This window comes from Triturus cristatus, chromosome 5_1 (genome assembly GCF_964204655.1).
Source record: "Triturus cristatus chromosome 5_1, aTriCri1.1, whole genome shotgun sequence".
NCBI classification, from domain to species: Eukaryota; Metazoa; Chordata; class Amphibia; order Caudata; family Salamandridae; genus Triturus; species Triturus cristatus.
This window is the reverse complement of record NC_140587.1, coordinates 174032271-174054789: the sequence shown is the minus strand read 5'-3', so window position 1 is coordinate 174054789 and position 22519 is coordinate 174032271.

Sequence of the window (22519 nt, the reverse complement as noted above, 5' to 3'; positions counted from 1 at the left end):
TGTGATAAAAAAGATTATTTTATACACTGCACTTTATGATTATGAAAAACCAAATAAAGGACTTTTTGACTGACTGACCCTGTTGGAGTACTGTGCACCTTAGCACGAGCCATCCTTGGTTTCTTACATATCAGTGGAATTTATTTGCTTTAAGAGTTCCCCCGGAGAACGCTCAGTTAGTTAGGCTAGTGTGTGTTAAAACTAAGCTGCTGGGTATGTCTTGCTGTATTTAACGATATGTTTAAAGGCCGTCTGATGCTGCTGTATGTGAAGGATGTTATGCTATGTTATGTTACTTGGTATAGCGCAAATGACTCACTCGCGAAGGGGTATCGGTGCTCCAACGAATCAAGGCAAGATGGATCATCAGAGTACTTGTTAAAAAGTACTTCATTCAAAAATGTCAAGATATTCAGTTCCAGGGCCTGTCCATATCTCTAGTTTAGACCCTGATGAGTTACAAATGGATGCTGGGATCTCTTTGCAGCAGTTCCAGTACTGTGTGCCCTTTCGACCCTCTGCACTCTCCAGACGCACACAAGATAATTCACAAGTTCAAGCAAGAGAACTATTAAGTTGTGACTTGTTCTCTGGGTTTCTGCTTGGCAGCCACAGCTTCCTTAGTTTTTCAGGGTCTTCATCACTCTCCACCTTTAGGCCTAGCAGGACAAGGGTCTTTACCTTCTTCGGCGTCACCAAATTATTTGCACACCCATCTTTGGAGAATATTTCCAGTTTCAGGGGGTTCAAATCAGAGTTGGGGACAAACTCACCCAAGCTTTCACCTTGCAGATGGGAGATTATCAAACAGCAAGCCGACACGGATTCCTTTCTTCTTGATGTCCAGCTAGCCCTCTGCTGACAGTGGGTCCAGTAGGACAATTTAAAGGGTGAGAGCAGTCTGTGATTGGCGAGGATCCCTAAGAAAACCAGACTGAAGTTCATCCTTGGTCTCCACCCAAGGTTTATGGCAAAACGATCCAGTTCCTGTTTTAGGGCTATGTTTTTGGGAAAAAGCTATCTTAGAGATCAATGAATTACTTTAATGAAACAAGGCATCAGCCAGGTTCCCTTGTTGTTCCCTCTCACTAAATCATTGCTAAGGCCAACACATTCAGTGCCACCATGGATTAAAGATTACTTCCTCCTCCCAAGAACTATGTGTCCTCCTCTTCACTAGTCTAAGTGAAGGCTTTAATCAAGTGTACCGCTTACCGCTTGCATGAACGAAGTCACTAACTAGTTGAAAGACAACTGTCTGAAGCTCAACACAGAAAGACAGAAGTAGTGACTTTTCGCAAGAACTCCTCACCATGGCACTCCAACTGGCGGGCAATCCCACTTGACCCAAAGTCAGATCCCACCAGATGGAATACATACACCCACACCCAAATCTCACGCCAGGAACCTCTGAATAATCATTGACAGCAAACTAGACATGAGCGCTCAAGTTAACGCTGCCACTGCATCCTGTGTCCACACACAAAAAATGCTGAGGCAGATCTTCAAATGGCTCCCAAGAACCCTAGAAAAACAGTCCGCCCTTGTCACCGGCATGCTCGACTATGGGAACACGCTGCAATCACCAAGCAACTCACTAGAAGACTACAAACCATTCTGATCTCAGCAGCCAGACTCATCCAAATACAGATAATATAAAATAGCAAACAATGAAACTTGGTGTTATTGGCTTCCTCTCACAGGTAGATGTTACCTGTGTGTGTAGGAGCACGCTTAGCTCTCTTCTGTGTCTTTTATGAGAGTTTGCATCTGAAGCTAGGCAGTCAGCCTTATCAACCTCTAGAGATTGGTAAAACCTGAAAAACATGACAATGGGATGTGGCCAGGAGGAGACTACCCAAGGAATGAGAGCAGTATTTTTGCAATACACAGTGACTGAGGTGGCACAGGTCATAATAAAGAATTTATAATGTTTATTCATTATAGGTAATAAAATCTGATGCACCTGTTGAATATGTCATATTAGAACATTAGAATGTTGGGCGCTCCCTTGAAAACAATGGAGTACTCCGGGCTTATATTGGCTGGTAGATGCCCGGAGCTCCAGCATTCCAATGTTTCTTTGTTCACAGCTCTGGCTGTGAACAAAGGCTTCAGGGAGCCTGAGGGGATTTTAATCCCCTCGCGCTCCCTGAAGGCTTTGTTTTATTTGTTAAAACATTCTGCCCCCTAGTGGCAGAATGTTCTAATAGCCTTATAGCCCTTTGTAGCTGGGCTATACCGGCTATTAAAGTCCCGCTGCTTTGTTAAAGACCCTCGCCTTCGGCTCGGGCCTTTAACGATGCAGCGGGCCTTTACTAGCCGGTATAGCCCACTACAGCGGGCTATAAGGCTATATTAGAACATTGGAATGTTGGAAGCTCCATTGAAAACAATGGAGTGCTCCGGGCTTATAATGGCTGGTATAAGCCCGGAGCTCCAGCATTCCAATGTTTCTTTGTTCACAGCTCTGGCTGTGAACAAATGCTTCAGGGAGGCTGAGGGGATTTGAATCCCCTCGCGCTCCGAAGGCTTCGTTTTATTTGTTAGAACATTCTGCCCTCGAGTGGCAGAATGTTCTAATAGCCTTATAGCCCTTCGTAGCAGGGCTATACCGGCTTTTAAAGTCCCTCTGCTTTGTTAAAGTCCCTCGCCTTCGGTTTGGGCCTTTAACGCTGCAGCGGGCCTTTAATAGCCGATATAGCCCGCTACGGCGGGCTATAAGGCTATATTAGCACATCCATTCACTGCAACTTTGAAGTTTCTAGTGTTATCCTAACAGAAGTTAGAAATTAAAGTTTTTTTCTTCATGTTCTACGTTTAAAAGCAGGTCCTTTCAGCTTGTGTAGCTAACATGGACTTTGAAGCGTGGGATCCTTTCTAAAGGAAAGTGGGAGAACATTAGTTTCATTCTTGCAACGCATATCTGCACCTCATGGCAGTGCGCAAACCCTTTGTTCATGAATACAGTTGATTTATTGATGTGCAGATTAAGGAGAATTTCAAAACAAGAATGTGTTTCTTTTACCTAGTAGACCACATTTATAAGTGGGGCTGGTCAGTAGGCCTCTGCTGCTCCAGGGATCAGATTCCAGATGTCCAGTACAAACTTGGAAAACAAAGAAAAAAGATGGATTTCCACATAGTTATACATTATATTATATAGTATTTTTATTTTTCATTTTGTAGCTTAGTTTGTTTTGAAAATTATGTATTTGTCTTGGTAGAGTTTACTTACGTGTTGTGATTTATTATTGCACATTATGTAAAGTGCTGCATTTGGATTTTTTCTAAAATCAATTTATGAAGCGCATGGTTACACCGCCGGTTTGTCCCCGCGCTAACACAGACGTCTAAGAGGAGCCGGCATACTATGAGTCCCCAGAACATATAGAGGCTCTCAGTGATCTAGTTTCGAGTTTGAAGGCGGGACCATCCAGCTCTTTAATCCCATTGGTAAGTGCTTTTGCAGGGTTCAGTTCTCAGCGACCCTGGCAGAGTATTCCAGCTCTTGGCTGCGAGGTACCCAAAAGATCAAGCTTCCATCCTGACTTTTTGAATTCTTGGCATTGTGGCCAAGGAAATGCCTTTAGATCTTAAATTCCATGCCAGTATATAGGCAGTTATCATAGAGCGGAGATATCGCGACCCTTTTTTCACACAATGCTGTGACAGTAAGAAATGGACTTAAATGTAATCCTCTTCTCCAAAGGCAACCAATGGAGGGTTGCCAAAGCCTTCGAGGCCGCTGCTCTTTTTGGAAGGCCGCATTTTGAATAGATTGAAGTCTGGTTAGGACATTTTTTGATGCTCCCAGATAGAGGATGTAGCCATAATCTATCTGGGAGGTGACCAAGGCATGCAAAATAGTTTTTCTGGCAGCAATCAGTAATAGATCAAGGAGTTTCCTTAGGACTTTGAGAGTCCCGAAACATTTCCCCACCACCTGCCAGATTTGGCTCTCAAACGTTAGTTTGGAATCCAGCCAAACCCCTGGATTTTTTACTTCTGCTTTTTGGGCAGGAATTTGCCCTAGTGCCTCGGGCCACCATCCAGATGTCCATATAGAGGGGGTCTTACCCACTATCAGAACCTCAGTTTTGTTGCCATTAAGTTTTAGGCAGTGGTCGGACAGCCATAAGGCTGGCTCCTCTAAGCATACTGATCAGCAGCCAACGCCGAGTCCTGAGACAAGGTGACAATAAGTTGTGTATCATCGGCGTATGATATGACAGTTACATTATGTTTTTCTACTAATTCTGCAAGGGGGCCCATGTAAAGATGAAATAGAGCAGGACTTAAAATCGAGCCCTGTGGGACTCCCTGCAACCAAGGGATGCTCCTTGATGTGTGTGGGTGCTGAGCAACTTGACAGCTCCGCGATGTGAGGAAGGAGGTCAATCAGCTTAATGCTGAGCCCCTGACCCCACAATTGCATAATCTCTTGAGGAGTAGATAATGAGATTTGGTGTCAAATGTCACGCTCATGTCCAGCGGGATCTCTGCAACAGTCTGTCCTGCGTCGGCACATTTCCTTAGGGTTTCCATTGCAAGGAGTAGCGCCGACTCTGTGGAGTGGGCGGCTCTGAAGCCAAATTGTGAGGAGTGAAACAAGTCATTCAAATTAATATGATTTACAAGTTGCTTTTTCGCCACTTTCTGTGCAATTTTTGTGAAGAATGATAGCAGCGAGATCGGGTGCAAATATTCTAACAATGCTGGACCCGCTGATGGTTTTTTCTGTAAAGGAAGCACTGTCGCTTGATTCGATTCCATTTCTGAGGAATTTCACCCAGGTAAAAGGAACAAGCAATTAGCTGTGAAACATAGTGCAAAATGGTGTTTCCTCCTTGCATTAAGAGCTTAGGTTGGGCTGGGACCAAAGGAGATCCGGATTTAATAGTCATAGCCATACCCATCAGATCTTCCAGGGCCGGCACCCTAAATTAATTAAGGGTATTCCCTCAAATGTTGTTTCAGAAAAAGTATCCAGATTTATGCCACCACGTGCTTCAGCTGGAAAGGAGTCATACATTTTTGCTACTTTGGATACAAAAAAGTCAGCAATTTTATTGCATTTCTCAGGGGAAGTAGACACAGGGGCCGTTATGCGGTCAAGCGATTTCAGAGATTTCAGAATGGAGAACAATTCTTTTGAGGAGTTGTTCGCACTTTCAATTTTTTCAGTGTAAAAATCACAGCGGGTTTTCCTAATTAGCGTGTGATAATGTTTGAGCTCGTTTTTTAAAACTATCCCTACTCATGGAAAAGTAGTCCACCTACGCTCTAATTGTTTGCATTTTTTTTGCCATAATTAAGGTGTTGTTAAACCAGGGTGCCGATTTCCTCTTCCTTTTAGTGTTCAGAGTGGTCCGGGGTGCTGTTTCATCCAATGCCTCTGATATCCAGTTTTCAACATCCCTGTTAGCTATGTTGATATCCTCCTCAAGTTTCGGGCTGGTGTTCGAGAGCCTCTAAGAGAAGATTTCCAGATCAAACTTAGTCCACTTGGCTTGGCTTAGTAGGAACAAGCCTACAAAAAGGCACAGCAAAGGCCACCAAATGGTGGTCTGACCAGGGATCCGACAATGGCACCCCAACCTCAATCTCTACGGAATTGGAAAATATCGGGTCTAAAATGTGTCCCAATTGATGAGTAGAAGAACCCACTTTTTGTGCCAGATTCAGGGACATGAGATCCTTACATAAAGATTGCACTTCAGGGTTGGCATTATTATCAAGATGCAAGTTAAGATCACTTAAATTGTCAGGACAGGGCACTGTGCTGAGGGGGCCCCTTGCACCGTGGGGGATGCGGAGACCTTTGTTATGCCACTACAGCAAACACATATGGCTTCATGGCCAATACATTTAGGGGCATATTTATTAAAAATCATGCAGAATGCCGCACACATAGAAAGAGTAAGTAACTAGGAGAAATAAATGTATTTCTCCACGATATGCCTCACCTGGGGAGATGAAGCATTTTGATGCATTCCCAGGTCTATCCGTAATGATAAATCTGGGAATGCGTCCAAATCCATGGGTGGATGTGTGGGAACATCCCACCCATGGCAGAGTAACGACGCTGCGATTTGTGCTGCGTTGCGTTACTCTAGCTTTAACAAGACACGCAAGACCATGCAAAGTGGGCTTGCGTGCTTGATAAATCCAACTTATGAGTTGCCTCGCTTCTGTGCCCCAATGTGTGGCTCAAGTGTGACATAACTCTTTAATAAATCTGTGCCATAGTAATGGTTTCATAAATGGTAGTATGGCTCCATTAAATAATATTTTGGAGCAGAAAGTTCATATGATCTAGTCACCACTGTGCGAAATAGTCACACAAAATATTTAGGGTGACTGATGCTGGAGAAGTCTTAAGAAGCGCTAATGTAGACATGTCAATCCTCCATTCTACTGAGGGGGGACCAAGACCCACTGAACGGGTTTATTTTCAGGCTGTAGGAAGTGGTCTCTGGCATGCCTGCGTCCCTCTGGTTCTCTGGGGCAAATAGGGATCAAGGGCATCTAGGAAATTCATGACAGATCTTGGGTTTGTCCCTGGAATCACTGGACCAGATACTACTGCAAGCACACTGAATTGCCGAATACCTTCATTTGTATATTGCATATTAATTTAATGTTCTGGCAGGTATACCGTTCGAAAACAATCTAAGACTTTATTTATGTTGGGTGAAAAATTTGAGTGGCACATTTTACAACTCTGTGTGGTGGCCTGCGGACCCACAGCAACACACAGGAGGTTTCTATGCCTACCTGAGCGGATCTTGCAAGCGAGAAGCCTCCAATGCCCACCATCAGGTTTATAGACTGTGTGCAGACTTTCATGGCAATAGTCTTACACTGCTCTGCCACACATTTCTAGAGAGGAGCTCAAAGCTCCAGGTGGCGCTAGCACCATGGCCGGGGTGGGAACACAATCCAGCCTTGGCAATACACTTGGACCGGCCCTGGGGAAGTTGAGGCGAGGGGGGTGGGGGTGCTAGGGAGAAGCATTGCTGCAGCCGCCTGTTTTATCACTGCTGCCGCCTTTGTTACAGGGGGTCGATATAGCAGTGCTGCAAAACCAGTCCCCAGCAACAAAACAGGCCCCCACCGCAAGGAAACCAGCCCCCACCCTTCCAGCCCACCGGTGCCCGCTACAGCAAGTCCGGCCCTGGCTAGCACACTGGACTGGGTGGTGAGCAGAGAACTCTTGCTTGGGACTTTAGTGGTGGGTGGTGGCCAGGGCTGGACTGGCCTTTAGGGCAATCAGGCAGTGCCCGATGGGCTGGTGTGTCAGATAACTGTGTGGGCCTTTTTAACAGATTGTGGGCCAGTTTGTACTTCTAATTTCCCTGAAATTACTACAAACATTGCGTGCAGCAACCACAAATCTTTCTCCTGGGAATTCCCAGGTTTCAATCCATCTCCCTGGCCATTAAACATCTTCACTGGTTGACGGTCCAAAGCCGTGTAAGTTTTAAAACACTTTGCCTGGTTTTCAGAGCACGTCATGATTCTGGTCCTCTTTTTTGAGGCAATCCTTTAAGTGGTATCAGCCCAACAGAAGTTTGCGATCTCAGCGAGCCAAAAATGATGCAGGACCTAGATTTAAGAAAACAAAGTGGAGAGGGTGCACTTTCATCCTTCGAACCACTAGTTGCTGGACTAACTGCGACTTCATATCAAATCTGCTCCCACACTGCTGGCCTTCAGAAAGCAATTTAAACATACATTTTTAACAATTAAATTAAGCAGGGTTCCTTTAGTTGTGTTTCATCCGCTAGCGCCAAGACACCTCAGGGTAATCGAGTGCTATAAAAAAAAAAACGATAACATAACAAATGCCTGCATTCTTCCATCCCTTGCAAAATACCCAAACAGCATGTCTTCACAAGTTCAAAGCTGCTCTGATTTGCACACGTGGGCCACTTTTTTAGGTTGCTGGTTCGCTAATAGGGGCCACTCTTATTTTGGTGCCCGGACCTATTTTTTGTCTGAGTCCAACCCTGGTGGTGGCTACTGTGCAAAGGTACATTTGGCCAAGATGTCAGTGGGCACAGTCCAAAGTAAGCTCTGTTGGCCAAAACATAGAGCTGTTAAAAACTGGATGCCTGGAGAACCATCGGGTGCTTCGGGAGGGGTTCACTGTGGTTGGCAGCCCGCGAGGACCAATCAAGGTTGCAGAACTGCACTCTGGGAGCAGCACAAGGGGCTGTGGGCCTATACCAATGGTGATGGAACAGTTTACATAGTGGGGTGCCACCATCAGTGTTACATCACTGAAGTCATAAAGATTGTGAAAAATCCAAGTGTCACACAAAGAAGAAGTGTAGTAAATGGGCCACGTCCATTCAGCAGGCAAGTGGTAAGGGTCTGGTATGTAGCCAGTGTTGCATTTTGGAGCACACTGTCGCAAACATATAACTAAATCCTGATCTGGTAGTATACGTCACTTACAGGCCGCACATTTTCTATTGCAGTGACCACCAAATTTGCATGGGCATACATACAGTTTTACTGATATAACTATGTAGCGCACAAATGACACTGTGTGAAAATCTGGTTCTAGCAAATATTTGTGATAAATTGAGCAAAGTGTCATTATTTATTTTGATCCTATTAAATTCTTTATTTCCATCATAGTTAAGAACTACCAAAAATGTGCTTTCCTAACCACTGACATACTTTGGAATATTTGTACAGTTCATTTGCAGGTATTTCGATGTTGTTTTTTGTTAGGAAACACATGGACTTTCCTTTGACACTCCCATTGCCCTAGAGACATTTTCACATTGTTCACTTTAAAAAATCCTCTGAATTTGCAGTCAGAGAAAGAAAAGAGGACACCAGTATCTATGTTAAAAGAATAAGCAGCAGCTTCTCAGTAGGCATAGCCTGACGTGTGACCTCTGTCTTTGAAGGCACTAGAAATGAGACAAAATGAAAAGGTTTAAAGCATCTTTATTGATCATTCACCTTCTGAACTCCAGCATGGCTATGTTGGGGGTGCTGCAGCACCCCCGACACACCTACTTCCAGTTCCTACGACTGATCCGCGGAGGGGAGGAAAGTATCCGGCACTCCAATCCATGACATGGGTGTTACTGGACACTTCCCACCCTCACCAGATGTTACACAAGTGCAGTCTTTTCTACGGAACACAGGAGAAGTTTGCTGTCTTTTCTCTGGTCTTAGGTAGGGCTTGATAGTAGCAACAGGTCTCTGACCTCGGCAGCAGGTTACAAGTTGCAGAGCCTCAAGGCGCTACATGAAGCAACTTTGCCTGATGCTTTGGGCTGAAGCAAGGCTCCTCTTCATTTCGAGTCACAGCAGCAGCAGTGGGGCCTTGCCATGTTGTGTTATGTTATCCAGAATGTATTAAGTGCACATACACCAAAGGTTTCATGGCGCTAAAGGTACTAGAGCAACAGAAGATGTGTCTGAGGGTGAACTCTTCATCGGCCTGCTTGAAGAGCCAGGTTTTCAAGGCTTCCCTGAATCTGATCAAATTGGCCTCTTGACTGAGCTGCAGTGGGAGGGAGTTCCAAAGAAAGCTCTGACCACCCATACACTCGCTCCTATATTTGGGAACAACAAGCAGATTCTGACCTAAAAGCCCCACCTGGCTCATATTTCCAAATTCTCTTTTTGATAAAGAAAGGGGAAAGGCTGTGTAGTGATTGAAAGGTCAGGCAGCAGGGTGGGAAGTAGATCCTCTGCCTACACGGCAACCAATACATCTGTGTAAAGGCCAGTGTAGCCTGGGCTTTTCTGGGCCAATCAAGAGTAAGACGGGCAGCCTCATTTTGGATGACCTGTAGCCTTCTAATGGACCTCTCAGGGAGCCCCAGATAGAGAGAATTGGCATAGTCCAACCTGGACGGAACCGTGGATGCTAGGACCGACTTCCAGGCTTCTGGTGGTAGCAGGCGAGTCAATTTCCTCATGGTCTTTAACAAAAATGCACATTTAGCCATCACAGAGCCGATCCTGGACTCTAAGGTCAGATGACTGCCCACCACTATCCCGAAGGCTTTCAGCTGATATGCTGGGCACAGGGAGATCATTTAGCTCATGTAGCCAGGAGGCGCTGGACAAGAGGTCAGTAAGGTTGTTAAGAATCCCGATCTCTGTTTAATCAGCGATGGGCGTGAGTTGATTTAGGTTTATCCACTCAAAAACATATCTGATAGTATTTTGAAACTCCTCCCGTCTAAAACTGTGAGTCCCTCACTGAAACAAAAACTGGAAGTCATCTGCATAGTTGTCCAGGTGACAACCCATGGTAGACCCCTTGCAAAGAAGAGGTTTAATATAAATGTTAAAGAGCAGGGGAGAGAGTGATGGTCCCTGCGAAACTCCGCACATAAGCTCAGATGTCCTAGAGACAAAGAGGCCAAGATGAGCCTCCTGGGAGTGGTTCTGAAGGAATGAGATGGACCTACTCAAGACTTTGTCCCACAAGCCTGCCACTTTCAGATGGTCCATGAGAATAATGTGGTCTACTGTATCAAAAGCGGCTAACAGATCTAATAGTACCAGGGCTATTCCCTTGCCAGCGTCCCCATCTCATCTTAAATCATCATCCCTGATTTGGTACCAAGCACCGGGTGGAACCCAGCCTGCAAGGGTTCCAGACACTCAGATGACTGTAGATGACAGGCCATGCACTGTGCCACATAGGATTGCATACATTTAGCCGCAAAAGGCATCCGAGAGATTGGCCAGCAGTTTTTGTGAATTGCCGGGCCATCTCTGGGTTCTTCAGGAGTGGGACCACCACAGCATGCTTAAAGGATTGCCTTAAGGACGCTTTAGGCAAATCTAAGAGAGGGCCTTGCACGGCCACTGACGTGGCTCTCACAGCTAGCGGTGGGCAAGGGTCTGCAGTAGATACCGACTTTATCTTCAACATTATGGTCTGAAGGGTCTCTCTGTCCAGTGGGGGGACATCAGATAAGAGGGTGGAAGATAAATGCCTTTGAAGTTGGTGAAGGTGGCTGAAGCATTCATGCTATGCCCTCTGTAAGTAATGTCCTCAGTGAAGCGGGGAGTCATGGAGTTGCAGCGGCTCCAGACGCTAATTATCCTTTTTTGTGATGGGAAGTTCATCCAGGAGCTTAAAAGTTTCTTTTTGTAGGTTAGAGGCCTCCATTAACCCTGGTGTAGAAATTAGATTTTACTCTCAACAATAATATATTATATTTCCACCTCTCATAGTGTAATCTGCTTAGGAGCTGTAGTATCTACGCCAAGGCCACTCAGGCCTGGAGTCCATTCCTTACCTCTTCAGGGAGGCCGTCTAGGTAGCCTGCCTCTGGCCCGGGTCTTCCCCTGAACATCTGCCAGGGCTTCTTCAAGTCCAGATGTTACCTGTGGGCTGCCACACACTTCCAGCTCCTATACACAACCAGTGACAGCAGAAACGGATCATTGAAGAGGGGGAGGGTTGTACAGCTCCGTTGAACCCGGGTAACAAAAGTGAACTGTCAGTCTGGTTTCACCAGGGATAGCACAATTCCCAAGATGGCCGCTGCTTGTGTGTGCTCAAGCCAGACCTCCGCCAGCAGCCATTCAGAAGAGGCAGCGTTTCTCAGATGAGGTCATAGGATGCGGAAGATGGCCCGGCTGCCAACCTCCTTTGTGCAGGTGTGTTGCAGTACTTGTTCAGTTACTTGTTCAGGTGTTTTCTTTCTACGCCCACAAAAGGTCCTGCTATCACAGGCTTCCTCCAAAGAGAGGGGACACAAAAAGGCCCTGCTGGTCCACCGAGAGGTGTGTGAACCCCGAAGTAGACACATACAGACAGCCGTGCATTAAGTGCAGCAAAGAAGGGGAAGGGAAGCACATTTTTACTTTGGTGTTTGCGATGACCAAATAGTGAACAGGAGCGGTCACTGGGGAAATGTAGTGGTGGGGCAGAGGGTGTTATATTCCCGAGTTAGGTCCATGTTTCAAAGCAGCTCATTTTCTTACATTGTCATTACATATAACATTTCCATCTGTGACCTTTGGCACACATTTGCATGCACGACAATTTTGAATTAGTTTCTCAGAAACTAAACTTGTTTTTACAAATAGCTTTGCGGAACATTATCACAACGCCCTCAACATCATGTACAAGGTCTCGTTTCACACTACGTACAAATGTCATCACTACCTTCATCTAGGGGGCAACAGGGCTATCTACATATTCATAACATCACTAATCTATGCGTACATCGCACGGCTGCTTTCTATTATAAAAGATAAGCATCCTGATAGATTAGTATAAGCGGTACTTCCGCTGACACCGAGGGTCCGTGCATGCTGAGAAATCACCACGCAGCAACCTGACATCTCGTGAGGGGTGTCCAGTTTGTGACCAAGACGGGGCCCTTCACTCTATCCCATCAGATAACGGGGTTGGATCATCCCTTGGGGGGATTCTTGGCTCTATATCTACACCCACTCTAGGTACACTTACAGTAGGATTTGCACAGAAGGATTACGCTAGATTACTGTCTTGTTAATATGCCTACATGTATACAATTGTTTCGGACCATGGTGGAACTATATCTACTATTTACGCTTCTGGTACCTGTAATCATGTTTATCTGCTTCTGTCTACTAATCATTGCGGGTCTCGTATTTTATACAAGAATAACTTTGGTTCAATAAATATTATTGAAAACGTCCCACTGTGTATTCTCTGTATATTACTCTGAAAATAAGTGAGCACGCGTGACTGAGCGAAAGGTTCTGTACTGTTTCCACGATTCCTGAGGGGACAGGGTTGTCATGTTCAGTGGTTGCCAGAATCTATTCGCTCCCTGGTAGGTTTGGGGGGGGGGGGCTTACGGTGACACTGTGAGCTAGCTGGTCTATAGACCAGCATGTCCTGCGGGGGTGTCCGGAATCAGTCTTGACACCAAGCCCTTAGTTTATATTGTCCAAACAATGCGTACGTCCTACGGATTGGTAGGAGTTACACGACAGGAGGAATTACAAAAAAATAAAGAAAAGAAAAGAAAAGCTCACTTACCTGCCGGCCGCCACCTCTCCTCCGTCCTCTTCTGTAGTCTCCAGGAAGCACACAGGCTTCCCTAGCCAATCATGACGCTGCTGTCACCAGCATGACAGCGGCGTTGTGATTGGTCTGAGTTCCCTGGTTAGGCACTCAGACAGGGAGTGGAAGGCTGTGCATGTTCTCCACCCAGCTTTGCAATACAGCTGGGTGGAGAACATGCTAAGTGCGCATGGCAGTCACTTCTCCTCCCTCTGATGTCAAGCGAGCCCAGCCACGCCCTGCCCTATCCTGGCTCTGGACAAAAACCACAATGATAATAACGTAACGTTAGTAACAGGCGTTTTCATTTTATTTTTTCTTTGAACTCAGTGGGGCGCCGCTCCTCTGCCGCCGCTGAAAGCGAATCACAAATATTCACTGTTTGGTAATCGCAAACGATTACCTCTGTAACATCTGGCCCCTGATGAGCCGGTGGAATTCTATAGGCCATGAGTCTCTGTATGTTCACAGCGTTACTCAGTGGGCCATGCACCTGCTGCAGAGATCTGTGAGCAGTCTGCGGTCACGTGGCTGAAGGACTTATGGGCAACTGAGGATGCGATCCCTCCACACACAGCTGTGCTCAGTGAAAGTAACATGTAGGGTCACTCAATGGTTTCATAACACCTGGAATATAATTGTTTTCTGTCCTGGATATGGCTTTTACTCGCATTAACGATTATACTAAGGCATGTTTTATGCAGGCCTTGCTACAGATTTGTGTTTTTAGCAGCACTGCACATATCAAATACTGCTCACTTCAGTAATTCCTCATTTGTCATCCTTGGACGACTGTCTATCTGTGTTGGATTCACCAGGATGCATACCTGTGACTGCAGGACACAGATTTGAGCAGGGCATCCTTTACCCGCTGAGCTGGCTAGAGTCTAGTGGTATAATTAGTGGCACACTTTCTTCTTCTTCCTTTCACCACAAAGGCTGTGCGAAAAAGGCGGGGGAGAGCTGCATCCCACGGGGGTCTTTTCCTGACTCACACCTCTGTGGGGCGTAGAGTAGGGCAGGAACAGGATGTGGTCATGAAGCGGAAGGGGACAGCGGTGGAGGGGCTGTTTTGTTTATTTCGACTTGCACGACACTTGCATATTTCCTGCTCCTCACCATCATCACACTTTCTGTTCGCTATTCTGTACAAAAGAATGAGTGGGTGCCAGTGCAGCCCTCCAAGCGGAGGGATCCATTTGAAACTCGCCCCCAAATATGCCTTCTTGTATTCTTCTTTCAGGCTGAGCACATTACACAGAGATATGTATGTTGCAGCTGCCCATGTCTCATAGCTGCCAATAGTGTGGAAAGTAGGACTGGCCTTGGCGGTGTTCGTTGAGTTAAGTGACCCAAAAACTCCACCGCACTACGCAGAGTTCTGCGAGCAGTAGAGTGCGTTGAGTCGTGCAGTTTGCTCCGATTTTTAGTGATGGGAGTTTGTTCCATGCTGGAAAATCAGCGCGAACAGCACCTGCAGTGCAAGAGGGCGCTGCTTCTTCTGACCCTACAGTAGATATTCTACTCAGCGGCAGCTTCCTCAACGTGAACTGAAGGTTGCTCAACGTGAGTGGTAGCATTAAGAAATCTTACTGGGAGGTGGACAGGAGTAAGATTTTCCTCACTCGCACTCGCCAACTTATTGTCCGCGAGCGTGAGCTAAGAAAAACTCTGCTCTGCTACGCAGATTTGTTTCGCAACTCGGCATGCTACGCAGATCACAGAGTGGGAAAAACTCAGCGAACAAAAGCGAAATTTCACGCCCATTCCTAGTGGAAGGACCACCCACAGTGACTGTAAGAAATACTAAACCTACATACTAAGCAGTTGTTTTGGCACTTAAAAAGCACATCTAAAGACTTTCCTTGGCTGCAAATCCAACCAGCATTGGCAAAGTTAATACATCTGGCAGTTATGGCCTAGTAACAAGTCATTGCTAGAAGTGAGCAGCACACGTGGTAAGGAGGCAGACTAGTGCTGTCTCTTTCCTAAAAAAGTTAAAAAACGATTTTCCCTATCTGTGATTACTGTCTGTGCCTGTGTTGTTACAGTCTAAAATTGTAGTTTTAACCTGCCCGTGATTGCATATTTAATTACTTGTTTTGTGTTCAAACTTGTGGTTTTTCCTGCCCATGATTGCTTCCATTTAACGTGTTGAATTATGGGACTTGCAGTCCTAAATCTCTGTCATTTTTCCCTCTCATTCCTGGTGACTACCAGGTTTCCCTCCAAATTTCCCCTTGTCTCTGTGCTAAGACCTGTATGTTAAGCAGTGCACCCCCAGCCACCATTTTGTGTTAACAAGTCAGTGAAACCAGCCCCTCCGATCCCACCCTGCAACAGGGATATTCTACATCAGAGGGTGCTCTAAGGCAGCAGTGACCTTCTGTGTTCTGTTTAAACTGTGTTTAATTGGAACTGTGCACTTCGTTTTTTGGCCAGGAGAGGGAGTAAAGTTTTATACAAACACTATTTTCAGAGGACAAGTTGGGGCCTGACCTGCAGAAGTCCAACGTGTGGATTGAGCCTGTCTGTCTCCTAGGAGATTCTGAACAAAGAAGCAGCTCCCAACTCCCTGGCCAGCAAACCTTGTCTGAGGTCGCTGGGACCTTATATAGTCTGCCAGTGGTTGGTACATGTATACACTGATTGGTGTTTGTATCTGATGTTTCTATTGGATTAGAGTGAGTGTCCTCATTTGTTGGGTATTTGAGGGCTCTGAATGGTTTCTGCGTCTGTGACTCAATCAATGTAGGGTTGGGACTAGGGCTAGGGTTAGGAACTCTATACGGACTAATGCTTCCTGTGTTATTGGTTGTTGGGACTAGGGTGGGACTAGGGCTAGGGTTAGGCCTTTGTTTGGAAGTAGCGATTAGGGCTTCTGATATGATTGTTTGCTGGACTAGGTGAGGTACTATGAGTAGGGTTAGGCTTTCTATTGGAAGCAAGGACTAGGGCTTCCTGTGCATTGGTTGCTTGGACTTGGGTTGGGACTACTGGTAGGGCTAGGGCCTCTATTGGGCGTAGAGATCAGGATTTTTGAAAGTTATTGGGTGATTGGACTAGGGCTGAGATTGGCTGTAAGGTTCTCATCTACTATTGGTTCTAGATTTTAGGGCTAGTGTTGTGATTGGATAGTGTTAGGGCTAGGGTTCCCATTGGCTGAAGGTGTCACCTGATTACTAGGGCTATAAAAGGCCTGTCTTAGGGCATCTCAGCCCAGGTGTCGAGGCTAAGGGCGGAGAGGACAGGGGCAATTACCCGTTTGAGCCTGTTCGAGACTGGTAGGGACTAGGGCCAGAAATGCTGCCCATGTTCACATTCAGTAATAGCTACCCCACACCATCCACAAACATACTAACGCATTCACACCAACTGTACACCACACACAACCCTATGCACGAACCAATGTACCAGCATGCACTACAAACCCAACCAAACCACATCTATACATCCTTCTATAGCAACTACCACACATATCAACCATCACCTACAAACAGTACACAAACTCTATCCTATACCACTGACTAATCCACGCATCACTAACACATTGCCATTCAACACCATACATAACTACATCACATCCAGACACACGCTCCCTGCTCTAATTACACCTAACAGACCACCTTTTATCACTAACAAACATATATTCATCCTTCCATCATTAGTCCAACCAACATCTTCCTCTCCCTTCTACCATAATAACACTAACGCACAACACACACACTGCACACCACCACACTTTTTAACTCATGCAACAAACCAGTGTAAGACAAACACTCTTACCTCTACTTCATTCCCTCCTACACACAACATACACTCTACTCATAAACACATCACCACCCCCTCTACCTTACAACCTCCTCTCACAAACAATGCTATACAACCAAATACATTGCATGAAACAAATACACCAGCACCCCTTTTCACTACTCCTCAAAAACAAAACATATTACACACACCAGCACGACAAGATCTTCTAAGTGCAACACGTCAAAATACTTACCTTCACAAAATACAAACATACACCCACCTTTCAAACCACACAAAGGAACAAACTCCAACGCCAAGCTTTCTCTCTTCCACCACACCTAACACAGATACAGCCACGCAGCAACTCTCTTCTAACCGCCTCTCATCTATTGGACAATTTAGAACCTTACTACATGACCCGCATGCTGCACCACCATCTGCCAAAAACTCATTCACCTTCCACCAAAAATACACGCAAACAAAATAAGCAACATGCCTCACCTCACACCTTTGCTTCCCCATGTCTACTGCACAACAATGTTACACCACGAAAACAACACAGTTCACCAACTCACTATCAAACACCATCTCCACCACATACACACGCAGACCCATCAAAATGCCTTCTTAACATGCTGGAGGAGGAACATGATACAGAACAGTTAAACGATTGCTATCCTAATACAGCTAATGCCAGCACTAAAAACACACCGGCTACAAACACACACAATACTGTTCACTCTACTACAGAACAAAGTCTCACAATCACCAAAGGCCATTCTTTAAACTGTCTACTAATAAATGCTAGATCCCTCTCTAAAAACAAACATCACATCTACGACCTTCTCACAGATGCAAAACCAGATACACTATTCATAGCTGAATCATGTTAGAAAGATGATATGGCTCCAGTCCTCAATGAAGCCATTCCTCTAGGCTATCAAACAATCACCCAAAATCGTATAGGCAAAAAAGGAGGTGGTCTAGCTGTTGTGTTCAGGCAAACATTACATATCACTAAAGTTGACAACATCACCATAAAGAATTGTGAGGCTCTACTCACCAGATGCAATCTTACACCGTCTTCCTACTTTAACTTCCTGCTCCTTTACAGACCTCCACCTAGCAAGGCGACATTCCCAGACGCATGTCTAGACACAGTTTCAAACCTGATAACAATACACTCCAACTTACGCATTCTGGGTGACCTCAACATTTGGTTTGACAAACCCAATATGACCCATCCAAAAGCAATAACCACTGGCCTAGAGGCACTGAACCTGCATTAGATTGTCCACAAACCCACACACATTGCTGGACATATCTTAGATGTCATTTTTGCTAATGCTGAACTAGTTACTTTTCAAACTATAACTCCAGTCACATGGTCAGACCACCACTTGCTTGCTTTCCAACATAAAACAACACTAAGGGACTCACCTAAAACTAGCTTACATCAATCCACCTATCGGCCGTGGAACAAATTCAATTTGGAATAATTAGAAACACAACTAACATCAAGTACAAATCTGGAAACAATAACTTCGGTTCAAAATCTATATGAGTGGCTACAGGAAGATTTTGACATCCTGATACCACTCAAAACCACACAACAGCACAAAAGAAAAAAAGTGCCTTGGAGAAACTTAGAAATAAAAGACATAAAACACCAAATTAGAAAGCTGCAATGTACCTGGCTCAAAACAAACGCCAAACAAGACAAACTTCGCCTACAAAAAATTAACAGATTATACAAGTCCGCTATCAAAAAAGCTAAGAAAAGGTACCATTCAGACAGAATTCAAAATGCTAAATGCTCAAATATAGAATTCTATAAAATACTCAATAAATTTCGCAAACCAAATTGCCTAGAAGGAACTCATCCTGTTACTCAAGATTTCACAGACAAACTGGCAAATCATTACACTGACAAAGCAGACACATTGGACTCGTACTTAAAACAGAAACAAAGCACCAGCACTAACCCCTTTACAAAACAACAATCCAAGAATACTCTAACCCAGCCTCTCTGTTCCTTCCAACACATCTCACACGATGAATTTATGGACCTGGTCAAAGCAAGCAGGCCTGCCGGCAGCCCTTATGACCCTCTGCCGCCACTCCAGTAAGAAGAATCAGCAACGATTCCTTAACTACCGGAATTTTTCCAGAAGAACTCAAAAAGTCACACATACGCCCTTTACTGACCAAAACAAACTTGGACCTGCTGAACCCTGACAACTACAGACCCATTACAAATGGACCATTCCTGGGTAAACTGATAGAAAGAGCAGCGTTCGCCCAAATGTCACAAATCATACTCTCAGACTTCCAAACAGGATTCCATCCGATAAGAGGCACTGAATCTGCCCTCCTTGCCATCTGGGATGACCTGAAGAATACAGTTGACCACAGCGGGGTTGCTGCGCTACTCCTCTTGGACCTCTCGGCTGCCTTTGACACAGTTGACAATGACACTCTGAAACAAAGACTCTATGAAGCCGGCATAGAGGGAACTGCTCTAGACTGGATCGCGTCCTACCTTCGAAACAGACCCCACCTTTGTCGTCCAAACCATACTTCACAAAAGCAGGGGTCCCTCAAGGTTCTATCATCTTGCCCATGCTTTTCAACATCTACATGATGTCATTACCGATACTGATCAATCAATTTCACCTCACGTGCTATAACTATGCAGATTACACGCAAATTCTCCTTCAACTGGAATGCAGTCGAAAACTCTCCCTGCCCCCACCCGGAGCTGACAGTGGTGATGGATAATTCCCTGGTGGGCTAGGAAGGTCATCTGGGAGAAATTAGCTCTCTGGTCTCCAGCAGAGACCTGCCTCCACATCCACCAATTGGAGTTGTGGGTTATTTGCCGGGTGTGGAAAGCCTTCATACCATCCATCATGTGGAGCCTGGTTCAGGTTCTCTTGGATAACACCACTGCCATGCAGTACTGCATCAAGCAGGGTGTGGTGAGGCCCTGGGTTCAGTGCCAAGAGGCTCTGCGCGTCTGGGCATTTCCCTCGTCATAAACCACCTGGCGGGATCTTTGAACTCCAGGGTGGATGAACTCAGCCCTTGGCATCTGTCAGACCATGAATGGTGACTACATCCTGAGGTGGCACTGGGAGCCTTCCAGAAATGGCGGGAACACTGGATAGATCTTTTCACCACTTCAAGAAGGCACAATGTCAAAACATTTACACTCTGGGGTTTCCAAGAAGGCATTTTAGGCATGAGCATCTGTCCTCTGTTCACACTACTACTTTGTGATTTGCTGCGCCTCACCCCTCCAAAAGGGGAGGAGTGACTCCATCAGCTGGACTCCAAGAGAGCCTTGAGTTTTTACAGTGATCTCACCAAAGACCATCGGGTGGACTATCACCTTTTTGTGGGTTCCTCAGGGGCAAAGAATGCAAGGCAGCACAAAAACAGGACTTTGCCTAGGCTGATAGTTGTTTGGCATCAGAAGGACTGAGAGCCCGATCCAGGCAACGACAGCTACCACCGCATTGGCATGTGGTGTGTCTGTCCTTGACATCTGTCTGGTAGCAATGTAGGCGTCAGTACACATGTTCAGGAAGCACTACTGCTTTGACAACCAGGTCTCACAAGAAGAGTAATTCACCCATTTGGTTCTGTAGAACTATTTGATAGGAGTCATTCCACAAACCCACTACTTTGGGAGGTGCTGCTTTGGTATATAGTCAAAAGATGAGGACTTTGCGGTTAGAAGTGTCCATCAGAAGAAAAAGTTACTGCAGTAATACTCTATAAAGGTCCCAATTTAGTAATTTACACACTGGTACCTCTGATTATTGTTGAACTCCACGTCTGAAAGCATGTATAGAATCAAGAAAGAAACTGACGTTAGCGGTAGAGGTGGCGCTTATAGGTTGCTCTGTTCGTCACTTCCGGGGAGGAGCGAAGTCAGCGCGAAACCATAGAACGCAACCTACCAGAATGCCAGAGCAATGCTGTTTTAAATCTTCTGGATTCAGTCTGGCACTTGGGGATATTTTAAAGGTGAAGAATCTGTGGTTAGATAGAGTGTCTACTAGAAAGAGTGTTACCGAAGTTAAGTGACTTGTTCTCCTTGCCTTCTAAATGTATTAGGCACTATCCCCTAAGTACTTGTCTCCTATGTTAACCGGCTATGTGCCTTCATGCAATCTTTGCTCAGATATTTTAAACTTCAATGTTACTCCTAAACAACCTTGTGACACATCATGATTCCTCTTTTCATATACTGGGTCTCTACTACAGCAACAAACACATGCCTGATCTTTGGTCCATCCTTGCTTTGTCCACTTTGAAAACTGTTCAAAGGGTGCACCTTCTAACTTTCAAAAGCAACCACAACTATCCCTTCTTCCACAATCAGTTTTTTAACATAAATATGTATAAAATAATCAAACATTTTCTTCAACCAAATTGGATCTTACGAACAGTGATGCTGCTACTATTATGCTACATTTATTATCAAAAGTGCTACTTGCCCGTCTTTCAAATGTCTAGTGGCTATGCATTCGCCCATCCCAAAACACCCTCTTCGTTAGAGCAAGACTCGAGCTGAGCTCACTGTTGTCTGGTTCCCCACTTCCCAGTAGTAACAGCATGTTTGTTGGGCAACATAAACGTTGGGATGGTGCCAGACTAATTCCGTGCACCCCTGCAGGATATGTCATCCTAGGGACCAGCTAGCCCGCAGTGCCACCATGTGCACCCCTAAACCTAAATGGCTAGCAAACGGTTTCGACAACCACAGAACATGACAATCCTGAGCTCTCCCAGGGATTGTGGTAACAGATCTAGAACCCTTTCGCTTAGTCACTCGTGTTGTCTTTCTCTCAGAGAAATATACAAGGAATACACAGTGGGGCATTTTCAATATTTATTGAACCAAAGTGATTCATGTATAAAATATATGTGTTGCAATGATCAATAGACAGTTGCAGATGAAAGTGATTAGCAATATCAAGATAGTGAACAGAATGAACATTTCCACCATCTTGCTAAGACAATGAATATATGCAGACATTGAAACAAATTATGTTCGTAGGTATATATATATATATATATATATATATATATATATATATATATATATATAACATAAAGAGTTCCCAAACTCCAGCAGATAACTGGAACAGGTACAGACCACCACACGCTGAGAAATATATTTTAGAGCAGGTTTATTTGTTCAAGTCAAACGGCATGACGCGTTTCGGCCGTGTTGCCACGGCCTTGATCACATGACACCTGAAGAACCATACAAAGCATATATAGTAAAGTGTTGACTCCTCCCTTATATAAATGCCAATGAAATAGCGGCATACAAAACAGCAAACTTCCAAATTACACAGAGGGTGATCATAAAAAGAGAAGAAGTACTCGAACTGTGCAAAATTTAGAAACATATTGGATGACAAAGTCAAGCTCAATTGTACCATAGTGGATACACAGTCAAAATTCACCCTGAAGTAAAATATTGTGCTCGCATATCATTAGCATTCGCCTTTATGGGTCAACCAGAGTGATTCTAAATATCAAAGTAGTGGATCCAATATAACAAAAAGATCTCTCCATGCGGAGCACCCTCTTCAACGTAAACCTATAGAGCCCTATATTTTACATAAAGCGAATTCGATATATAAACCGTCCTGCAATTTTCCCTGTCTAGATATGTAATTTAGTTCC